Below are 25308 nucleotides of genomic sequence, written 5' to 3' on the forward strand. Positions count from 1 at the left end.
AAATCACATCTCCAAATTCAATCCACACACAAATTGAATTAAATCCATTTTTCACCAATTCACACATAAATTTCTTCTCAAACATTCATAATATTAATTATGAATACATCAATCACGCCAAACATGAATTACCACAACTTTCAAACATTAATCACCCATATTGAATCTCCCCAAATTTCAACCATAAATCATCAAATTCAATCTTCAAAATTTTCAAACATTAATCATCAAATTCAATCTCCATCCTAAACCAACAACTCTCCTCGAGAGGCGTAAATCGTAATTGTACAACCCCTCATAGACTAGTACTAATTACCAAGGTGCTATCTCTCTTAGACCAACACGATTTACTAACGGGCAATTGCTCACAGATCAACACGATTTACTATGCATGCAAATCGCTCACAGATCGGCACTACTTATAAGAGTGCAGTCTCTCATAGACTAGCACGATTTTCTAGAATGCAATCGCTCACATATCAGCATGACGCGACAATCCCCGCAAGGATAAGATGAACCAACAATTCACATGGCCTCATCCTGTGGCCCATCATGGTTACCACTATCACCATGTCCCCATCGCGATCACCATGTACTATAAAATGTATGAGCATACTCTGACTCTTTTCACCACAATCATTAAGTAAATGCAACTATTAAAAGATTCCCCATTTTTAATACTCATTTAACACTAATGATTTTCAAATTCAACACATAGCATACTCAAACATATATTTCCCACCACTACACATCAAATTTAATCCACAATTTACATTAAATTCGATCAATTTAAATTCCACAAAATCCACACCAAGTTCAATCATCAATCACCCATACATTTCCATAATTTCAAATATAAATCACGTCAAATTAATTTTCACAAACCATACCTCAAACACATCAACTTTAATTTCCTCAAAACACACATAAATGAATTAAATTCTTTTTCCACAAAATCACACATCAATTTAACCAAATTCCAACTCCACAAATACACATATAGCATCCTATATGCAAGCTAAAAATTTGGAAGGATCCCTTACCTTAACGATAGCTTTAACAGCCGATTATGGCACCACGATTAATTCCGGTAAAATTTCCGCTCGCGTGGTTGCTTCAAAAACTAGCTCAGTAGCAGCGCATCGTAGGAAGGAGCAACTTTCTCTTCTCTCACTTCTCGAAAGGGAGCTTTGATCTAGAAGAGAAATGAAGGTTTGTGTTTGTGTGGTTTTGAAAACCACCAAAACTTTGGTTTCTTCGAGACAGAAGAAAGAAAAAGAAGAAAGGCAAAGAGGAGGAGGGAGAAGGCGAGGAGCTGAAAGGAAATGTTTCTATTTTCTTTTCCTTCTTCTTGGTTTCATATATATATTTATATATAATTATATATATAATAAATAAAACAAATATCTAAATAAATATCTAGATATTTTATAAAAATCATCATTTCACCCATCACCTTACACCACTTCTCATACCACTTTTTCAGAAAAATATATTCTCTCGCCGCAATTCAATCGACAAATGAATTTTTCTGAAAAACGCTGCATCTCATAATATTTTTCTTTCGAGAAAAGATTCACCGTAATTAATCTAAATTATTTATTGACGAATAATTTTAATCGGGGCTCCAAAAAGATATTAGCTAAAAAGCCTCAGATTCCCAATACAAAATACTCTAAAATTGCATAATTTAGGATTTAAAAATTAAGGGTCTTACAATAACCATTCTCATCAGTATGAATCTTCTCAATTAAAATGACTTCATTTCCAATGCATCTCGTATCCAATGATACCGCACATCAATATGCTTCGACTTTGCATGAAAAGTCGGATTCTTGCTGAGATGGATCGCACTCTGACTGTCACAGAATAACACAAACTTGTCTTGTTTGAGGCTTAACTCATGTAAGAATTTCTTCATCCACAAGAGTTCTTTTGAAGCTTTAGTTGCTGCAATGTACTCAACTTCATTAGTAGATAAAGCATCAAACTTTTGTAGTCTTGATTGCCAAGACACAGCTCCCCCGACAAATGTCATCATATAACCAAAAGTAGATTTTTTAGAATCAAGATCACCTGCCATATATGCATCTGTGTAGCCATCCAACAGGTTTACCACCTCCATAGCATAAACACACTTTGGAAGTGTCTCTGAGATATCTAAGAATCCACTTTACTGCTTGCCAATGATCTTTACCAGGATTAAAGAAAAATCGACTAACAACTCCAACTGCATGAGCAATATCCGGCTTTGTGCATACCATATCATACATCAAACTACCAACTACGGATGCATAAGGAACCTTCTTCATCTCTTCTTTGTCTTTCTCACTTGTAGGAAATTGATCAGAATTCAATTTAAAATGAGTAGCAAGTAGAGTACTAATAGATTTGCAATTGTTCATGTTGAACCTCTCTAACACTTTCTCAATGTAATTGTGTTGAGATAACCACAATTTATTGTGCTTCCTGTCACGAGTAAATCTCATGCCCAGAATTTGCTTTGCAGGACCCAAGTCTTTAATTGCAAAAGACTTGTTCAAATCTTTCTTTAGAGATTGAATTTTTTTAGTGTCATTACCAATAATCAACATGTCATCCACATATAATAAGAGAATAATATAATCACCATCAGAGAATTCTTGACAAACACACAATGGTCAAGAGTAGTTCTATCGTACTCATGTTTCCCCATGAAAGAATCAAATTTCTCGTATCATTGTCGAGGTGCTTGCTTGAGCCCATACAAGCTTTTCTTTAATTTGCACACAAGCTTCTCTTTACCTTTGACTTTGAAACCCTCTGGTTGCTCCATATAGATCTCTTCCTCCAAAACACCATGAAGGAGTGCAGTTTTCACATCAAATTGTTCAACTTCTAGGTTCAAACTAGCTGCTAACTCAAGCACAACTCGAATAGAGGACATCTTCACCACAAGTGAAAGAATATCATCAAAGTCAATACCTTTTCTCTGATTAAAACCTTTCATAACCAATCTTGCTTTGTATCTTGGTTGAGAACTATTCTCTTCTGCCTTTATCTTGTATCCCCATTTGTTCTTGAGTGCTAGGCAACTTTACCAAATCAAATGTGTGATTCTCATGCGAGGAATTCATTTCTTCTTGTATGGCCTTCAACCACTTTTCTTTATCAACATTCGTAATAGCTTCTTGATAGTACTCTGGCTCTCCACTATTAGTGATCATCACATACTCATGTGGAGGATATCTTTGAGAAGGTTGACATTCTCTAGTAGATCTTCTCAACTGATGCTCGATTGGTGGCTCAATTAGAACCTGCTCATCATGGTGAAGTACATGATCATTAGTTACATTATCATCATCTACCTGTATATCTCCCCCATCAACAAAGGTTTCTGCAAGGGGCTTAGGTTCATCATCAATGTAACTTATGGAATTTGGTTTCTATTTTTCAGCTTTATCAAAATCTTCAATAGTCTGGTGTTCAAGAAATATCACATCTCGACTTCTGATAATTTTATTGTCAATCAGATTCCACATTCTATAACCAAATTCTTCATCACCATAACCGATGAATATACACTGTTTGGAATTAGTATCAAGCTTGGACCTCTCATCTCTTGGAACGTGAACAAGCATTTGCAGCCAAAAACTCTCAAATGACGGTAAGAGACATCTTTCCCATGTCCACACTCTATTTGGAACATCACCATCAAGTGGAATAGAAGGAGAAAGATTGATCAAATGCACTATAGTTTTCATTGCTTCACCCCAAAAGGATTTCGATAATTTTGCATGAGAGAGCATACATCTGATTCTGTCATTAATCGTACGATTCATTCTCTCTGCAACACCATTATGCTCAGGTGTCTTGGAACTGTTTTCTCAAACCTGATTCCATATTCTCTACAATACTCTTCAAATGGACCTCTGTATTCACCACAGATATCTGATTGAACACATATCAATTTCCTTCCATTTTCTCTTTCAACACTTGCATGAAAATGCTTGAAGACTCAAAATACTTGGTCTTTAGATTTCAAAGGAAATGCCCACACTTTTCTAGAGTGGTCGCCAATAAAAGAAACAAAATTTGATGCACCACCAAGAGATTTACTATCCATCATACAAACATCAGTATGAACTAAATCAATAATATTTTGCCTCATATGAGGATCAGTATTATGAAAAGAAACTCTGTGTTGTTTTCCAGCAAAACAATGAGTGTAAGTTTTTAGTGACGTACCTCTCACAGGAAGAAAGTTTTTCATCGCACGTATGTTGAGTCCTTTCTCACTCAAGTGACCGAGGCACATATGCCATAAATTAGAAGATGCATCTTCAATTGCATTCACTTCTTCCTTGCATAGCTTCGTAGGCATCCTATAGAGAGAAGTGGAACTTTGCTCCTTTGCAACCACTAGGGACCCTTTGGTGATTTTACATATACCACCACCACCAAAGTAAGTTTGATAACCCTCAATATCCAAGGCTTTCACCGAAACCAAATCGAGAAGAATATAAGGTACATGTCTAACATTCTTCAATTGAAACTTGCAACGAATCCCAGTTTCAACCCAAACATCTCCCATACCGATAATTTTACATACTCCTTTATCTCCCATTTTTACCATGCCAAAATCAAAATACTGTAAGATGAGAAGAAATCACGCCTAGGAGTAACATGATATGATGCACCCGAATCAATAATCTAAGTTGAATTGTGACATATAAGGTTTATGGAATTATCATCACAAACAATGTAGACATTGTTAACAGATGCAACTATTGTTGTATCTTTACCATTTTTCTTCTCTCTGTCTTCATCTATTTCCATTGATTGATCTCTCTTAAGGAACCTGCAATTTCTTTTTATGTGACCCAAATATCCACAATGATAGCGTATCACTTCTGTTCTAATCCTCGACTTGCTTCTTGACTTGTTACGACTTTCAGAATTGTCGCGTCTGTGGAAGTTTCTAGATTGACTTCTCCCCCGTGACTAGTGCTTCTGAACTTTGAGGAAGAACTAATCAAACCACGTTCCTTTCTTAAAGCTTCTTCCTTCAACATGCTCTATTTAACTGTTGACATTTTTAGCTTTCCACTTGGAGTTGAATTGGTCAACATCACAACAAGGACTTTCCAATTATCAGGCAATGAACTCAACAATAACAACGCTTGCAACTCATCATCTAATTTAATTTATGCGGTTGTCAACTGATTCATTGTATTTTGAAAAATACTCATATGCTCTGCCATTGAATCCCCATCTTTGTATTTCATATTCACCAGCTTCCGAATCAAGAATGCTTTATTTTGCATATTGTTTCATTCATACAACTCTTTTAATTTTTCCCACATCTTGTTAGCATTTATTTCAGTTTCAACGTATGGATATACACTTAGATCCAACCACTGCCTGATCAACCCCACTGCCTTTCTATTCATCTTCTTCCAGTCAGAGTCAGATTTATCTGCAGGTTTAGCAGTGTTACCCTCAATAGAATTATACAAATCTTTACTGTATAACATGTCTTCCATGAGAGTCTTCCAAAGTGCGTAATTAGAAGAGTTGAGTTTAATCATATTCGGACCTTTATTTTCCTCCTCCATTTAAATGCACAAATCAAATCAACCGAGCTCTAGATACCACTTTGTTGGGAAAAAGCAGAGATAATTAGCGATAACTATTTCAATAATGCAAAAATCACTAACACATAAATCAATCAGTAAACAAACAAACCACATGCATGTCCATTCAAATTGAGTAGTTTTTCTAGATTGATTATATTCGTAATTGTTCATATTGGGTTTGTAAATTCATTTGATTGATTTTGTTTGTATTTCATTCATATTGAGTTTGCAAATTCTTTAGATTGATTCTATGTGTATTATGTTCAAATTGCGTTTTTAAATTCTTTAGATTGATATTAATCATATTTTGTTCTAGATAAATTTTGATAGAGTCTCCTTCATATTTTGACCATATCTTATTTTCAACTTGGTCAAAAAGTTTCTTCAAATATAAATGTGAATCAAATGTTATTTTAGATTTTCTTCAATTATAAATCACAATAAAATATTATTTTATATTTTATTAAATTATAAATCTAAATCAAATTTTATTTTATATTTTATTCAAAAACAAGAATCTTTTTCCATACTTTGTGAAGTCAAATATATTTTTCTCATCAAAGACTTTTGTTATCATCAAAACTCTAAGTATGAAACCAACTTATACACATACACTAAATGTGATATCAGGTCTGAAGAAGTAAGGTAAAGTAGGGATCCTACCATTCATCTGTAGGTTTTTTAGTCAACTTTATGGCCCGAATCATCTTTTTCATATGAAAAGGTTGGGTGCATGGTGTAGTCATAGGTTTGCAAAAGGTAGGTGTCTGAGAAACTATTTTATATATTTATTTGATAAATGTATATACCTTTTTAGAATTTGTATCCTTCTTGCTGACTCTAGCCTTGTGTACAAGTCTTGCCTTGTTTCTTACCACTTCACATTTTTCATTTAGCTTGTTTATGAAAACCCACTTGGTTCCAATAAAGTTCTTTGTTGGTCTGGGTAATAGATTACAAATATCATTCGTCTTTAATTCATTTAACTCTTCTTGCATTGCAAGAATCCATCCATCATCTGCCAATGCTTCATCAAAAGTGGTAAGCTTAATTAATGAGAGTAAGCCAAACAAAGTGATATCTTATAATGATGATTTAGTCCTCAAAAGATAACTTACACTTCCAATGATTAGATTTTCAAAATGAGATGACTTGTATTTCCCTCTATATCTTCCTTTTAGCTATTTCTGACTTGATCAGATTCATCCTCTGAATATTTGACATCTTTTTCTGAATTGCTTGTATCCTTAGATTTTTCAGGTTCTTCTGGTTTGCATGCATCTGCTTCCTCTAGTTCCAATAAACCTGCATCACCATCAAATTGCTTTGACTTTTCAAGGTTAAGTTGTTTGTCATATACCATAATATTATATTATATAATTTAAGAATGAAACAATACAGCCTAAAACACTAGTTTTTATTTTTATTTTTTTATTTTTTTATAGTTGTTTATTTTTTTCTGAAGAAATAAGCTTGTATTGTGCTTCTACTGAAATGTTCAGATTTTGTGATTCTCTTGGTTCCTCTAACATTTTGAGAACCTGCAAAATACTTATCTTTCTTAGATTATTAAGATCAAGCTTGTTGTTATCACAGTACACATAATATCATACAATAATTAAATTTAAAGAAAGATATAACTTATATGTCAACAGTTTCAGTTTAACTCTAAAAACCCTCTTAGTTCTTCCATCTTGATTTTCAGATTTTGCATTTGCATATGCTCTGATTAGAGGGTCTAGATGAAGGGATTTGAATTCCTATCCAAGTTTGTAGTCTTGATTAGTTTGATAAGAGTGTTTAGAGAAGTCTCCTGATTCTGATTTTTTATCTAAATTTTATGTTTCTACTAATGTATCAGGTTCCTCTGGAAATTTTGGAATTGATGGTAATTTTGATTCTTCTAGTAGTTCCAAATCTGTAGATATGTGTGATTTCTCTGATGGTTTTGATTCTGGTGATAAGTGTGATTTCTCTGTTAGTTTTGATTTTGTTGATACTTCCAATTTTTTTGATATTTTTTGTTCATCATATGGTTTTTCTTTTTCTGATAGTTATGGTTCATCAACTGGTTCTAGTTCTGATAGGTACAATGTTGACCAATCCTATTTCCACTAGAGTCAGTTCATAGTACATACACCATTTTCCCTTCATAATCCAATCCATTTACCAGATGCAATGATTGGTGTTTCAACTTGGTTGCTTAGAACATTTGCAACATAAACAATTTTGCCTTTTGGTGCCCAAATGTGATTGGGTTTTGGTTTGTTAGTCATGAAAGGTTTCTTGTATTTCCTTGTATTTAACATGGGAAAAATAATTTAGAGTTACCTTTCTTAGAAAAGTACATAAAACATCATAGTGAATAGGTTTAGTTATTGCTTCTTCAAATCCTATACCTCTTTTACCATTTCTACTTACATCATAAATCAAAGATGCATACTTGCTTATTTCGATACCATTATCTAGAAAATCTTGGAATACTTCATCATGCTTATCTGAATTACATGTGGTATTTTCAACATGAATATCATTAAAGGTTTTATCTTTAAGTTCACCAATATTAGTTTTATGATTTTCATTTTCTATTTTAAGTTCAGTAATATCAGTTTTTAGAGCTGCATTTTCTGTTTTAAATTTGATTGTTTAAAATATTAACTTTTTTACTTAAGTTTTCATTTTCTTTCCTAAGAGTTTCCAAGTTTAAAGAGAATTTGTAATTCTTATTTAAACGATCATTTCTAGCATAAATTAAATCAGATTGAGTTAAGTCAGAAAATACTTCAATTTCTTTTTGTTGATTCACTTCCAAAGCTGGAATATGTGTTGGATCCAGAGATTGAGTTGGTATGAGCCATCAGAGGAAAATTTGCTCGGTCTTCATCATAAGAGGATTCATCAATATCATCCCATGTAGACGTCAGACTATTCTTCTTGGGTCTAGATTTTTTCCATTGATGTTTCCCATTCTCTATATTTGGACATTCTAACTAGATAAGTCCAAGTTCATTGCATCCACATGAAATGATGCTTTTCTTGTCATATTGATCATCATTTCCTCTACTATATTGTTTGGAATATCTTTGGGGAAATTTCTTCTTTCTGTTGTGCCATATCTTCTGATTTTTTCTAGATATGAAAACCAATTCTTCTTCATATGAGTCTCTATTTTGATCAACAATAGTATAACTCTTTCCAAGTATTTTAAATCCTAAAACCAGAGTTTGGAATCTGGAATGTCTTCATCTTCTTCCATCTTGAACATCCAATATTTTTTTTACTATGAGGTTGCCCATTACTTCTTGAACTTGCTCGTTTCCTTCAGAAGTCAAAATCAAACTATAATAAATACTCTTTGATGTCTCCTTGTTGGTGCACTTGTCAAACTCCTTGAAAGTGATTGCATTTATCATGAATGTTCTGGACTTATGATGCATCTTGTACATCTTTTTCTAATCAAACTTCATCTCCTTTCATGAGATTTCCATACCATTAGTATTCTCTGGAGAAGTATAATCATCTTCCACCAAGTCTCAAAAGTTCAAGATCTTGTGAAATAAAGAAACCTCTCATCTTGTCATTCTAGTACTCAAAATGTTCTCCACCAATTACAAGTGGTCTGTTAATGCTTCCTCCAACATTATTTTCACTGAATCTAGACATGTTGAACCCTTGGATCTTTCCTCAAATACTGTAAAGTGTTCAACCTTGAGACCAAATCTTATTTTAGATTTTCTTAAATTATAAATCTAAATCAAAATTTACTTTAGATTTTCTTCAAAAACACGAATCTTCTTCCATACTTTGTGAAGTCAAATATATTGTTCTCATCAAAGACTTTTATTATCATCAAAACTCTAAGTATGAAACCAACTTATACACATACACTAAATATGATGTCAGGTCTGAAGCAGTAAGGTAAAGTACATATCATATCATTGAAACGATTAAGACATTGAAACAATGTTTTTCAGATTCCAAACTCTAGTTTCAGGATTAAAGATACTTGGAAAAAGTTATACTATTGTTGATCAAAATAGAGACTCATATGAAGAGGAATTGGCTTTCATATCTAGAACAAATCAGAAGATGTGGCACAACAAAAAGAAGAAATTTCCCCAAAGATATTCCAAACAATATAGTGGAGGAAATGATGATACATATGACAAGAAAAACATCATTTGATATGGATGCAATGAACTTGGACTTATCTAGTCAGAATGTCCAAATACAGAGAAGGGAAAACATCAATGGAAAAAATCTAGACCCAAGAAGAATAGTCTGATGTCTACATGGGATGATATTGATGAATCCTCTTATGACGAAGACCGAGCAGATTTTCCTCTAATGGCTCATACCAACTCAATCTCTGGATCCAACACAGATTCCAAATATATGATGTCAGGTCTGAAGCAGTAAGGTAAAGTAGAGATCCTATCATTCTTTTGTAGATTTTTTGGTCAACTCTTTGCCTCGAATCATCTTTTTCATATGTATTAATGAGAGTAAAAGGTAGGGTGCATTGGTGCATTGGTGTAATCATAGGTTTGTAAAAGGTAGGGTGCATTGGTGCATTGAATATTTAGGTTGCATCAATTTAGAAAATTCTTGGCAAAGAGTGCCATTAGTATATCCAAAAATATTGTCATCAACAAAAATTTGAATATTAAGAATGTCATCTCGTATCAATTTTCTAAAAGGTGTATTATCTACTTATCCTCTATCAAAGTTATTCTTAAGCAAGAAATTATTAAGTCTATCACACCGTGCCCTAGGTGCTTGTTTTAGACCATACATAGATTTCATAAGTTTAAAAAAATGATTTGGAAATTCAGAACTTTCAAAACCTAGGGGTTGTTTAACATAGACTTCTTCACTTACATAATCATTTAGAAAAGCAATTTTAACATCCATTTGAAATAATGTAAAGTTATTATTTGTAGCAAATGAAAATAGGAAATGAATAGCTTCTAAACTGACCATATGAGCAAATGTATCAGTGTAATCAATGCTTTCATGCTGACACTAGCCTTGTGCACAAGTCTTGCCTTGTTTCTTACCACTTCACCTTTTTCATTTAGCTTGTTTCTGAAAACCCACTTGGTTCCAATAAAGTTCTTCTTTGGTCTAGGTACTAGATTAAAAACATCATTCCTCTTAAATTCATTTAACACTTCTTGCATTGCATGAATCCATCCATCATCTGCCAATGCTTCATCAATAGTGGTAAGCTTAATTATAGAGAGTAAGCCAAACAAAGTGGTATCTTATAATGATGATTTGGTCCTCAAAAGATCACTTACACTTCCGATGATTAGAGTTTCAAAATAAGATGACTTGTACTTCCTTCCAGATCTTCCTTCTAATTATTTCTTACTTGATCAGTTTCATCCTCTTAATATTTGTCAACTTTTTTGGAATTTCTTGTATCCTCAGATTTTTCAGGTTCTTCTGATTTGAGTGCATCTGCTTCCTCTAGTTCCAGTAAACCTGCATTATCATCAAATTGCTTTGACTTTTTAAGGTCAAGTTTTTTGTCATATAACATAATATTATATTATATAATTGAAGAATGAAAGAATACAACCTAAAACACCAGTTTTTATTTCTAGTGGTTTATGTTTTTTCTAAAGAAACAAACTTGTATTGTGCTTTTACTGAAATGTTGAGATTTTGTGATACTCTTGGTTCCTCTAAATTTTTGAGATACTGCAAAATACTTATCTTGCTTAAATTGTTAAGATCAAGCTTGTTGTTATCACACTAAACATAATATCATACAATAACTAAATTTAAAGAAAAATATAACCTATATGTTAATAGTTTCAGTTTCACTCTAAAAACCCTCTTAGTTCTTCTTTTCTAGTTTTCAAATTCAGCATTTGCATATTCTCTGATTAGAGGGTCTAGATGAAGGGATTTGAATTCCTATCCAGGTTTGTAGTCTTGATTATCTTGATAGGAGTGTTTAGAGACGTCTGTGTGATTTTGATTGTTTATCTAAATTTTTTCTTTATATGATGTATCAAGTTCCTCTGGAAATTTTGGAATTGATGGTAATTCTGATTCTTTTGGTAGTTCCAGTTCTGTTGATATGTGTGATGTCTCTGATAGTTTTGATTCTGTTAATAAGTGTGATTTCTCTGTCATTTTTTATTTTGTTGATACTTTAACTTTCTTTTGATATTTCTGGTTCTTCAGATGGTTTTTCTTTTTTGATTGTTATGGATCATCAGCTGGTTCTAATAGGTACAGTGTTGACAAATCCTACTTCCACCAGAGTCAAGTCGGGGTACATTGATAGCGTTTCAGCAAGTGTACTGAATCGTTGCAAGTAATAATAAACTGGTAGTACCGAGTGTCGAACTCAAGGATTGCATTTTACTATTGAATTATATTTAATTACTAAAATTGAACAAAAAATTCCCAAATTGATTGAAATAATATTTAAAATTAACAACTATAATAAAATTGATCCTTTATAATGAGAAAAATGCGAGGGATGATTTTTACTTTGAATCCAACCTTGGTGTCTAATTTGATCTAGTTATTGAATTCCTTTATTGAATTATTACCGAATTCTCTTTATTATTCTGTGACATAACCTTTAATTCCAAAGTAACCCCTAATTCCTTAGTGGATTTAAGATTAGAATTAATTTTTACTGTATAGGAATTCTCTTTTTAAACTATTACCTGTACAACTAATTTAATTGGTTTCATGACCTGCATCTATCTCTAGACTACAAATTCATGAATTTTTCATCTCAAGCATTCGTAAAGTCCACTCCCGTTTCAAAATACGAATCGTAGAACATTTTAATGTTGATCAAGTAATAAAAAGCATTAAGCACATAGATGAGAAAACTAATTCAATAAACTCATTCATATAAATAAAAATCAAATCAGAAAAATAAGGGTTTCATCTTATTACACTCATCCCTAACAAATAGAGTTTAGTTACTCATGACAGAGATATAAAAGATAAGGATTAAAGAAGAATTACAAGAAAGATTCATGAATGATTCTTGATAAAACTCTTCCAATGGTGTTAGAAACGGCTGTCTTTGAGTTTCCCCACTTCCCAATAGTCAAAAAGATCCCTAAAAAGTGAAAAATTATGTTTTTAATGAATGTTGTCGCGTCCATGTGCCCCAGGCGCAGAAAATGCGCTTCAGGCGTGCGCTGAAAGTGCTAAAAGGCAGGAAATGCGCCTCAGGCACGACTGTTGCGCTTCAGGCGCACAACATCTGATGTCTGACGTATACTGCATTTTGCTCCTTTTTCGAGTCTAAATTTGGTTCTGGTATCTTCATAAAAGTTGTAGCTATGGATCGTAGCTTTAATTTACATTTGGTTTGACTTCAATTGGACATCTACAACTCCATATATGGCTTCAATACTCCACATAGGTCGTGTTGATTTCTCACCAAAATTCAGCACTGCACTAAAATAAAGTAACAACGCAAAACTCCGAAAAATCTCTACTTAATCAAAGAAATAATAACATAAATATTTCATTAAATCAAAGAACTAAAATCAATAAAATATATCAAATAACTCTTCATAATATGATGACATCCATTTACCTGATGCAATGATTGGTGTTTCAACTTGGTTGCTTAGAACATCTGCAACATAAACAATTTTGCCTTTTGGTACCCAAATGTGACTGGGTCCTGGTTTGTTAGTCATGAAAGGTTTCTTGTATTTCCTTGTATTTAACATAGATATCTTCATATGGTATCAGTTTTTAGAGCTCTATTTTCTTTTTTAAATTCAACACTTTGATTCTTTAAAACATTAAATTTTTTAGTTAAGTTTGCATTTTCTTTCCTAAATGTTTTCAGTTTTAAAGACAATTTGTAATTCTTTTTTAAACAATCATTTCTAGCATAAATTAAATCAAATCGAGTTATGTCAGAAAATACCTCAATTTTTTTATTTGTTGATTCACTTCCAAAGCCGGAATCTGTGTTGGATCCAAATGTTTCCCCTTCTCTGTTTTGGACATTCTGACTAGATATGTCCAAGTTCATTGCATCCACATCAAATGATGTTTTTCTTGTCATATTTATCATCATTTCCTCTACTAGATTGCTTGGAATATCTTTTGGGAAATTTCTTCTTTCTGTTGTGCCACATCTTTTGAATTTTTCTAGATATGAAAGCCAATTCCTCTTCCTAGGAGTCTCTATTTTGATCCTCTAAATTATCATCCTCTGATTTTGTTTCTTCTACTTGGATTTCAATGCAAAGGTTGGTTCCTTATTTTTGAGCTCATCTTCTACAAGTTCAATTTCATGTGATCTGAGAGAATTGATTAATTCTTCTAACTTAAGAGTATTCATATCATATGCTTCTTGAATGACACTGATCCTAGATCTCCACTTTCTTGGCAGACTTCTTAGTATCTTCTTCACTTGAACAACAATAGTATAACTCTTTTCAAGTATCTTTAATTCTGAAACTAGAGTTTAGAATCTGGAAAACATCGTTTCAATGTCTTCATCATCTTCCATCTTGAACATCTCATATTTTTTTACTATGAGGTTGCCCATTGCTTCTGGAACTTTCTTGTTTCATTCAAAAGTCAGAACCGAACTATCATAAATACTCTACAATGTCTCCTTGTTGGTGCACTTGTCAAACTCCTATTTGGACGCATTTATTTATTCTAGTTAACCACTAACTTGGCTACATCCAGTCCCCTTATTCACAATGATTTAATTCACTAATTCAAATACCTTGAATACCTCACCCTCCAAGCTATTCTTCCTAAATAGTATGACAATCCAATACTTTTGAGGAACTAACCATCTTGACCCTACAAGCCATGTATTGTCCTTACAACCTAACAACCCTAGATTGAAGAAGGAACTAAACCACTATAGGGTTGGATACAAAAGATTGGAACTTTAACTGTTTACTTCTAACAAAGTTGATAATTATAATAACTCTCATACTCTAAGAAAAAACACTTAGAAATTATTTCTAACTTAAACAAGTGTTTCTCTCTTTGAATTCTAAGATAAATTTAAATTTTTTAAGCTTATTAGTACTTCTACTCTTTTCTAATTTTCGATGATCTTCTTCTTTAGCCTTGAGTATATATTTATAAAAAAATTATGGCTTCAATTTAGTCCTTGTTTTATTCTGAATTGTGTCTTCATTCCTAGCTTGGTCAACACTGATTTTATTCAAAAATAGTTCTTAACAAGATGATTTTTGATAATATGTTACTTAGCCAATTCTTTATTTCTGAATCCAATATGAACAATTCTGCTAGATTAATTATGTTTGTATTTTGTTCATATTAAGTTTGTAAATTCTTCAAATTTATTACGTTTGTATTTTCTTCAAATTGAGTTTGAAAAATCTTTAGATTGATTTTGTTAGTATTTTGTTTAGATTGACTTTGTAAATTCTTCAGATTGATATTGTTCGTATTTTGTTATAGATAAATCTCAGTCAAAGACTTTCTTCAACTTAGTCAAAGATTTTCTTCAACTTGGTCAAATACTTACTTCAAAACCATAGTCGCAACAAGATAGAATTACTAACTCCATAAATTTATCACACCACTAAGTAGTAAAGTAATAGCCTTTTAATTGGAAAAAAAAACTCACAAAAATCGAAAAAAAGGAATACAGATCTTTCATTTAATTTTTGGCCCAACATTCACTAATAATCAAAATAACAAATTTATAACATGAGCGATTAAATTCAAGTGCACAAGGGAACACTTCAAGTACTTCATGAAGAATACATAACAAAATATCTGAAGCAATATAACACTTCCATTTCACTATTTGATCTCTTTGTTTCTTATATTGGCACTCCATCTAGAAAACGTTTATAGAAATCTAATGGCTCTCGTGACTTATATTCTGGAACAGTGTGTCCTGATCGCTGTAAAGATGTTAATTAATATTAAATAGTATCAATACCAAACAAATCTAAGTTAATATGTTGAGATTAACATTTTTATGTTTACCTTTATTGTCAAATATGTGAGATTGTTGGAATATCCTTGAGTGTATCTGCAACCAAATAACAAAATCCAACTCAACCTCTAGTAAAGATTAATTATTCTATACATTATTTTAGCACATTTTCAATGTGTTTTGATAAATGGTGAAATCTCTTAAGTATATTTGGGAGTTAAATTTTATAGAAAAAGAAAGTAGAAAATTATTCTTCATTTTTAAAATAAAGAAACTATAAATATTTTTAAATTTGATTAAATATTAAATATATATGTTAACGTATAGATTTAGCATTTCAAAATATTTCCCTCTGAAATCTTCAAAAACTCAACTCCAAGACATATGTAGTGTAGGGCCAATACTAGAAAATAATATCATGGATAAGAAAAAGAGGAAATAGCATTATAAGTACCCAGCAACTTGATCATTACTGAACCATGGCCTCCATTCATCAACAATCTTAACTCCAACCAATTTTGTCCATGTTTCGGTTCCAGTATATATGGGACACACATGTCATGATCACCACTGCCAAAAAATATATGAACTTTAATTTACGGAATAACATAAATTTTGATAACGATGTTGTGATAATAAAAGCAAAAATTGTAAAAGGATTATGTGAAATTTGAAATTTACCTATATGCTAATACTCGATATCCTTTGGAAGTAAGATTCTTGTGAAAATTGAGCATACTCCCTGTATCATGAGTGTATTTAATTTGATCTGTACATAAGTACCACACATCAATTACACTTCCCTGTTTTATCAAAAATTAAAGGTGTTTGATAATTATGATAAAATAAAGGTATATATGACAAGAGACTTAGACAATTATATAGTAAGATATGAATCAACATGACATGCTCTGATGTGATTGCCTACGTTCACCAATTTCAAGCATTCAGGCAATTAGTATGACGTGGATTGTTGAATCAAGATCGAACGATTAATATTTCAATTTTAATATGTTTTCTTTCAAAACTAAAATATTGAACTTGAAATCTAAATTGTCAAAACTCGATGCAACAGTCATCAACCTGCTGAATGCAAACAACCTAAATCTCTAATACACACAAAAGAAGTTTATTGTAGAGAATCCTGAGCTCAACCGTGTGAATAACTTTCCTGAAATCAGTATTGTTTAGCCATGAGTTAGCAACCCCATCGTCCTAAAACATAATATAAGATTAATTTTTTTACTATAACATGTTGAATTAACGGGTAATGCAACAATATCAATCATATTAAGTGTCAAGTATTATTATGCATTCATATGAACAAAATATTTTGTACTAATTATTATGATAAAAAGATATTTATTGACTAAAATATTGTTATTAATATAGTAGTAAGTGAATTAGATAAATAGGATGATTAATTATATCGTTGAGATAATAAATAAGAGTATTATTAATTAAAGCTAATAAATATTCAATTTGTATTCCAAAATGACACATAATATCACACATATTTCTATCATACGCATTGGTTAGAAATTGAAATCTATCAAAATTAATAAGAGACTCAAACATCCCCGTAATTTGATTTTAGCACTTGAAAAGCTAGTAAGAAATTAAATTAAATTGTAAAGAAATAAAGTCCCAAAGTAACTTACAATGCAAAGAATGAAGATATGGGTGCTCGTCAGTTCTGGCCAAGATGGTACAATTCCATCTTTCACATTACCTTTGTAGGGCCAATTGTGAAACCATGTGTCTAAACTACACAACGGAGTCTGTTTTATATAGGCTCAAGGCAATAAATACAAAAATAAATATGGGGAGATATTATCCCTATTTACATGATATGTAATAAATATAAATATATTTTCAACACTCCCCCTCAAGCTGGCGCATATAAATCATATGCACCAAGCTTGTTACATATATAACTGATTCGAGGACCTCTCAGAGACTTAGTGAATACATCTGCCAATTGATCATTGGAATTAACAAAACTAGTGGTGATGTCGCCTGATTCGATCTTCTCCCTTACAAAGTGACAATCTATCTCAATATGCTTGGTCCTCTCATGAAAAACTGGATTAGAGGAAATGTGCAATGCTGCTTGATTATCACATATTAATATCATTTGTGTTGCCTCTTCAAATTGAAGCTCTTTGAGTAACTGTTTCAACCAAATGAGCTCACATGTCATTAATGCCATAGCCCTGTATTCAACTTCAGCGCTAGATCTTGCAACTACACTTTGTTTGTTACTCTTCCAAGATATTAAGTTTCCTCCAACAAGTACACAATACCCAGAAGTCGATCACCTATCAATGGGTGAGCCTGCCCAATCGGCATCTGAATAACCAACTATCTGAGTATGTCCTTTGTTTTCATAAATTAGACCTTTTCCTGGAGCACCTTTAATGTATTTCAAGATTCGTATCACAGCATCCCAGTGTTCTTGACAAGGGGAATTTTGTATTTCAAGATTCGTATCACAGCATCCCAGTGTTCTTGACAAGGAGAATTTAAGAATTGACTTACCACACTGACTGCAAAAGAAATGTCTGGACGGGTGACTGTGAGGTAGTTTAATTTACCAACCAATCTTCTGTATCTCCCTGAATCTAAAAATGGCTCCCCATGATTAGGTAGAAGTTTGACGTTTGGATCCATAGGAGTGTCAACCGGTTTGGCATTCAACAAACCTGTCTCTTCAAGAATATCCATAGCATATTTTCTTTGTGAAATTACTAAGCCGTCCTTAGATTGGGCTACCTCAATACCCAAGAAGTAGCGGAGCTTGCCAAGATCTTTAGTTTGAAACTGATGAGATAAATGTTGTTTCAATTGGTGTATGCCCTGTTGATCACTACCAGTTATGACAATATCATCTACATAGACAATCAAGTAAATGCACCCTTGGGTTGAGTGGCGATAAAAAAGAGAATGATCAGCTTCACTTCGAATCATGCCAAATTGTTGCACTACTGTGCTAAATCTACCAAACCAAACTCGAGGAGACTGTTTAAGGCCATAGAGAGACCTCTGAAGTCGACAAACCATGTAGAAGACTCCCCCTGAGCAACAAACCCAGGTGGTTGCTCCATATACACTTCTTCTTCAAGGTCACCATGCAAAAAAGCATTTTTAATGTCAAGTTGATGTAGAGACCAATGTCTGATGGCTGCAATAGAGATGAGTAGTCTAACAGAGGCCATCTTAGCCACAAGGGAGAAAGTATCACTGTAATCGAGGCCAAAAACTTAAGTGTATCCTTTTGCTACCAAACGAGCTTTAAAACGATCAATCTTACCATCAAGACCAACTTTCACTGTATAAAGCCAACGACATCCTACTAAAGACTTTCCAGACGGTAAAGGAACCAATTCCCATGTACCACTACTCTGAAGTGCACACATCTCGTCAATCATTGCTTGTCTCCACTCTGGGTGAGATAAAGCTTCATCTGGAGATTTAGGAATAGAAACAGAAGACAGGGAAGACAAACAAGTATAATGCAAAGGAGGAAGACGATGGTAACTCAAGCCAATGTAATGAGGGGATGGGTTACGAGTAGGACGTATACCTTTACGAATAGCAATAGGAATATCAAGGATCGGATCCAATAAAGAAGGAGGTGGCGGTGAAGGAGCGTCTGGAATGACCTCGGTATCAAGAATAGGTGTAGGGACATGTACAACCAATGGTGGTTGCTCGTCAATCATTGCTTGTCTCCACTCTGGGTGAGATAAAGCTTCACCTGGAGATTTAGGAATAGAAACAGAAGACAGGGAAGACAAACAAGTATAATGCAAAGGAGAAAGACGATGGTAACTCAAGCCAATGTAATGAGGGGATGGGTTACGAGTAGGACGTATACCTTTACGAATAGCAATAGGAATATCAAGGGTCGGATCCGATAAAGAAGGAGGTGGCGGTGAAGGAGCGTCTAGAGTGACCTCGGTATTAAGAACAGGTGTAGGGACATGTACAACCGATGGTGGTTGACGACGACGATATGTCTGAAGAGGTTGTACAGTTGGAGGATCAACAAGAGGAGTCTCAAGTGGGACAGTGGGAGGGGCCACAGGAGATGTCTCAGGTGGGGCATACGTAATAGGCTCTAATGGTAAAAGAGAAAGTGAAATAGACTTTGGTAGGTCAGGAAGCGGAATAGTTGCAGACAAAGGATCAGGAAGCGACTCATAGTATGTAACAGACTCAAAAAATGTGACACCAGCCGATATGAGATATCGTCGAAGAGTAGAAGAATAACAACGGGAACCTTTTTGGGACCGATGATAACCAAGAAAGACACATTTTAATGATCGAGCTGAAAGTTTGTCAAGACCAGGAGTGAGATTGTGGATAAAACATGTAGATCCGAAGACCCGAGGAGGAAGTGAGTGAAGAGGGGGTACCAGGAAAGAGGATCGAGTGAGGGAATTTGTTATCAAGAGCAGACGAAGGCATGCGATTTATAAGATAGCACGCCGTTAGAACAACATCGTCCCAAAAGCGAGATGACACATTACCATGAAGAAGGAGAGTACGAGTGGTTTCAATAAGGTGCCGATTTTTGCGTTCGGCTACCCCATTTTGTTGAGGTGTATGAGCACAAGATGTTTGATGAAGAATGCTGTTAGAGGTCATAAAATTTTGAAATTGATGGGACAAATATTCACGGGCATTATCACTGCGCAAAGTGCGAATGGATACACCAAATTGAGTTTTAATTTCCTTATAAAATTGTTCAAAAATAGAAAATAATTCAGACCTATTTTTCATTAAAAATAACCACGTACAACGGGAAAAATCATCGATAAAGGTAACAAAATATCTAGACTCAAGTGTGGAAATAGTACGAGAGGGACCCCAAACATCTGAGTGAACTAAAGCAAATGGGGAGGAAGCTCGTTTATTAGCTCGATCAGTGAAATGACTACGAGTGTGTTTCCCTAATTGACACGACTCACAATTTAAGCTAGATAATTTGGTTAGATTAGGTACTAATTGTTGAAGTTTGGGAAGACTCGGATGACCTAACTGAGCATGTATAGTTAGAGGAGAATATGTGGTAGGGCACGTTGTTGATGGGTTTGAGAGATAATAAAGACCATTAGACTCACATCCGACACCAATTTGTCGTCCTGATATTCGGTCTTGCAAAGTAACATTGCAATTAGTAAATGTGACAACACAGTCATGAGAACGAGTCAATCGACTGATAGAAATTAAATTAAATGGACATCCAGGCACATAAAGGACAAATTTAACTAACAGAGTAGGGAGGATTTGGACAGTTCCAATCCCTTGAGACTGTGTTTGGGAACCATTGGCTGAGACTATCCTAGGTAAATAACCATATGTTGTGAGAGAGGAGAAAATAGTCTTATTACCAATAATGTGATCAGATGCACCAGAATCGAGAATCCATGGACTATGAGAAGGTGAGATGCAAACAAGTGAATTACCACTTTGTGCGGCGGAAACAGCGGAACTCGAGTTCTGACAATACTCTCTCCACCAAAGAAAATCTTCATAAGTAGCCATAATCAATAAGTAGTTACCTAAAACCAGCAGCGAAACAGTGGCAGAAGAGGGTTTTTTTTTTCGATGAACAGTACCGCGCGATGAATAGTGCGTGCGATGAACAATGTCGCGCGATGAACAATGGACTGATTTGCTGGAAAAAAAATGAACGAAAAGCGACAAGCGACAAAGAAGGGGTAAACCGGAATTGAGACACAGTTTACTGGAAAAAAAAATCTCACCGAAGGACAGTGGGTCTCGGGGTAATCACGGTATAGGGTTGTCTCTCGTAATACGCTCTAGATACCATGTTGAATAAGAGAAAATGAGAGAGACATATGGTGAAACCGTGTGTCTGAACTACACAACGGAGTCTGTTTTATATAGGCTCAAGGCAATAAATACAAAAATAAATATGAGAGATATTATAACTCTATTTACATGATATATAATAAATATAAATATATTTTCAACACATTCTTTTCCTCATAGGTAGAGATTTTTCAGTCTTACCCAATTCCCTAAAGCTTAATGGCAACTTAGAATTTGAATTTTTATTCTTCTCTGTCGTTTCAAAATAATAACATGGTTCTAGTATGTCATACACATTTAAATTTGCAACTTCCTGTAACATTTAAAATTAAAATAAAAATATCATGAGTAAGTGTAAAATAAATTTGACCTTAAATTTTTTCATGCCATAATGGTAGTATAGTTGAATTACCTTGTAGACTTTTTCCAACAAAATCTCGCATTCATCGGTGTCTACTTCATAGAAGTTTCCATTGCATACATTTGTTGTGTTCTGTTTAACAATGTTTAAGTTAACAATATTGATTATCAAGAAATAAACATAATAATGTATGAAGTTCCAATCTTGGACTTCACAAATGTATACTTACTTCTTAGAATAACGCACTCACAAAAATTAGACATGACACTGATATGTCAACACTAATAATAATTTAGAAAATAAAATTAATTTTATGTTTCGGTGTTTGACATAGACATATATCGAAAAGCAAGTACATTTTTGTTAGAGGTGTCAGTGTCGGTACTACAAAAATTGTACCTTATACAATTCCCAATATCGCTATTAATTAATCTATTAACGAATTCTTTCCATTGGTACAATCATACAATTGGAAGCAGTCAACGATCTTACTGATCAAATTAAAATCGAAAGGTTGCATGTTAAATCAATTTAATTAACATTACCAAACATACACTATACGGAACGACGGGAAGTTGTTACTGTGTTACGCAATAATAACATGGAATTCATTTCCCTATGATTAAGAGATTTATGTTCACCTCAAAAAATTCATTAGAAATAAGACTCATCCCATGTGCAAATGGAACAAGAGCATTTCCATCAATCAAATCATCTGTAACAGGATTTCCAACCATATAACCCTAAAATAACTTAATATTACCATCATAAAATTAACTGAAAAACATAAAACAATCAAATAAACACAGTACCTTGAAATTCAATGCTGGCTTGGTTCCATTTTCAATTCCTAAAAATTAAAAAGTCAATAAAATGCATCTTAAATTTTATTATATATTAACACCATTAATTAAAAACTTTGATTGAAATTAGTTTTTACCTATCACTACTTGATTAGCAAGAGTAGGCACATAAACTCCTGCATAAGACTCTCCAGAAAGGAATAATAAGTTTTCTTGAAACTCAGGGTATAATTCAAATCACTAATTTATTCAAAAAAAATAAGGTAGATATGTAAGCTATATTGTAAGATGTAAAAAAAATTAGTTGATGCAAATATTTTATGTCTAACATTTTTCTTACTTTGAAGAGAAAATTATGTGTATCACAAGCAGTCTGAATATCTCCAGTTATATAATTAATACATTCTATGAATATGAAAATTCAACTTGAACTAGAGTCCAAATATATAATGTTGGAAACCTATAAAATTGAAACCACAACAAAGGCTTAATCATTGTTAAATGAGTTATATTGTACGCAGGATCGGCTCATAACATAAGGATATGAGGTTTTATATTTATAATAATATTTTAATAGAATTATTTAAAAAAATTATTAAACACTATTTTTTAGAGTTTTTGAAACAATTTTAATTTTAGATTTGATAACATTAAAATATGAAATTTTTTTATTAAATTTAATTTTAATATGGCGCTTTACTCTTAGGTCGACCCAAATTACATGTAAGTCAAATAAATCAATATTTTCTTTCTCTAAAGATAGGAAGAAAAAAAGAATCACTAACCTTTGACCAGCTGTATGGATTGGGTTGCAACTTTGGCAATGCTCCCTTTGTGGCAGGTTTTTCAAAATTAAAAGGACCTAATACACATCACCAGTTGGATACATTAGACATTACTATATTATTTAAATTAAAAACAAAGTATTCATTCTTGTCATTAGCAAGATAATTAAATATATTTAATTGATTGCTAAAATAAATATAGTTAAACTTACCATGCTCAAATACAAAGCCATCAAGACTAGAGCATCCTGGTCCACCATTAAGCCATAGAACAACAGGGTCCTTTGATGGATTACTTTCTGATTCAACAAAATAGTAATACAAGTTTCTACCATGACTTTCGTCCACTGTCACATACCTTCAATTCTCAAAAACAATGTGAATTAGACATTTTTGCAATTCTTCCATTTTTTAATGGGCAATTTCTTATTATAAAATATAAGATATAAAAAAAGTAAAAGTAATTAAGAACACAAAAACAAGAATGTGTTTAGACTTTAGACACTTTTTGAAAATATAGTTGTTAGCTGGTGCTGGAATAGTGAAATATTTTAGATGATTAAATTTATATTTTTTAAAAACATGATAAATGAGCAAATAATATAATATAATATAATGTTGTTTTTTTAATATTTTAAAATCTTAAATAGATACTAAAATATAGATTTAACTTTTTCAAGGCATTCTCTCTAAAAATCAACTCGCAAACACACACAGGGATAAGCAAAATTGTCATACCACTGTTGAGAGATGTTATCAATATTTTTTAAATATTTCTCTAAAATAACATATAAATAAAAAAATATTTGAAAAATTAATATATATGATTTTAATTGAATGGAGTTGAAATTGATCCAGATATAAGAGACATTAATTAATTCCAGGTGTAATTGAAAAATGTAGCTAATTGGAATTGAAAAAAAAAAAAAGAAAAGGTTTTTGTGGGAATATAATATACCCAGCATAGTGCTTGGAACTTAGAGAGCCATTAAAGCCTGGAAGGTTGGTTACAAGAGAATCTTGAGGTGCTGACTGTGTTAAGACAAAGGTCAGAAAATGTGAAGCAAGACCAAGAACAAATTGGCCATCTTGCTCTAGTACAAAGTTAAGAATTATTAATTTTCACAATAACAACATAATCTGTTGATTCTTTTATACTCATTTCACATGTAGAATAAAGAATAAGAAAAATGACTAAATAAAAAAAGTAATAATAATTTTTTAAATTAGATTTTTTTACACTAATTAATTACAATTAATATGTGTTCTCACTATAAGAATTGAAAAATTGAATAGAATTTATTGGGATGTTTAATTATATTTAAAATTTGAATTTAAATGATAAAACCATTTGACTTTTTTATAAAAATAAAAAAAAAACCATTTAATGAACTGTTTATTGGGAAAAATATCCAAACAATAAGGCCAATTTTCAAACATGCAATATGAGTGATTTTGATGTGATGATATTAAAATGAAAGTTTATTGATTTTTGAAGATTCAACAATTTACTGAAAGAAAGGGTTTACAATACTGACGTTTCCTGCTAATCCTTCTTGATAGAGGTGAAAATATAAGTTAGGCAAAATTAGATGTTATAAGATCTAATTCTCATCTGTCAAAAATTTAAAATCTAAGTTTGGAATGTAGTTTGTCATTGACTTTTTTTAGGTTTGAGTCTGACATTTATAAGTCAAATACGGAATGTTAACATATTTAAGTAGGTTAGTTTGATAGACCAAAACCATCTTTTTATGGCCTTTAGCTTGGTCTTTTTTACCTAATTAGGCTTTTATAAAAACTTTGACCGTGTCTATTTAAAATTAAATCTGGTATGACCTAAGTCTTTTGTAGGCTAGCTTGTACGCCCCTATGAGATAACTTCCTGATCAAGAAGCAATTGATCGAGTCTAAGTCTAACCTAATAAAAAAAATCACAATAGTGAAGGAG

General features: G+C 32.6%; 1 pseudogene; it reads right to left on the reverse strand.

The window, feature by feature from the left end:
* Positions 1–15374: 15374 nt before the first annotated feature.
* Positions 15375–24445, reverse strand: LOC101512053 (serine carboxypeptidase-like 20; annotated as a pseudogene).
* Positions 24446–25308: the final 863 nt, after the last annotated feature.

This window comes from Cicer arietinum, chromosome 3 (assembly GCF_000331145.2).
Source record: "Cicer arietinum cultivar CDC Frontier isolate Library 1 chromosome 3, Cicar.CDCFrontier_v2.0, whole genome shotgun sequence".
NCBI classification, from domain to species: Eukaryota; Viridiplantae; Streptophyta; class Magnoliopsida; order Fabales; family Fabaceae; genus Cicer; species Cicer arietinum.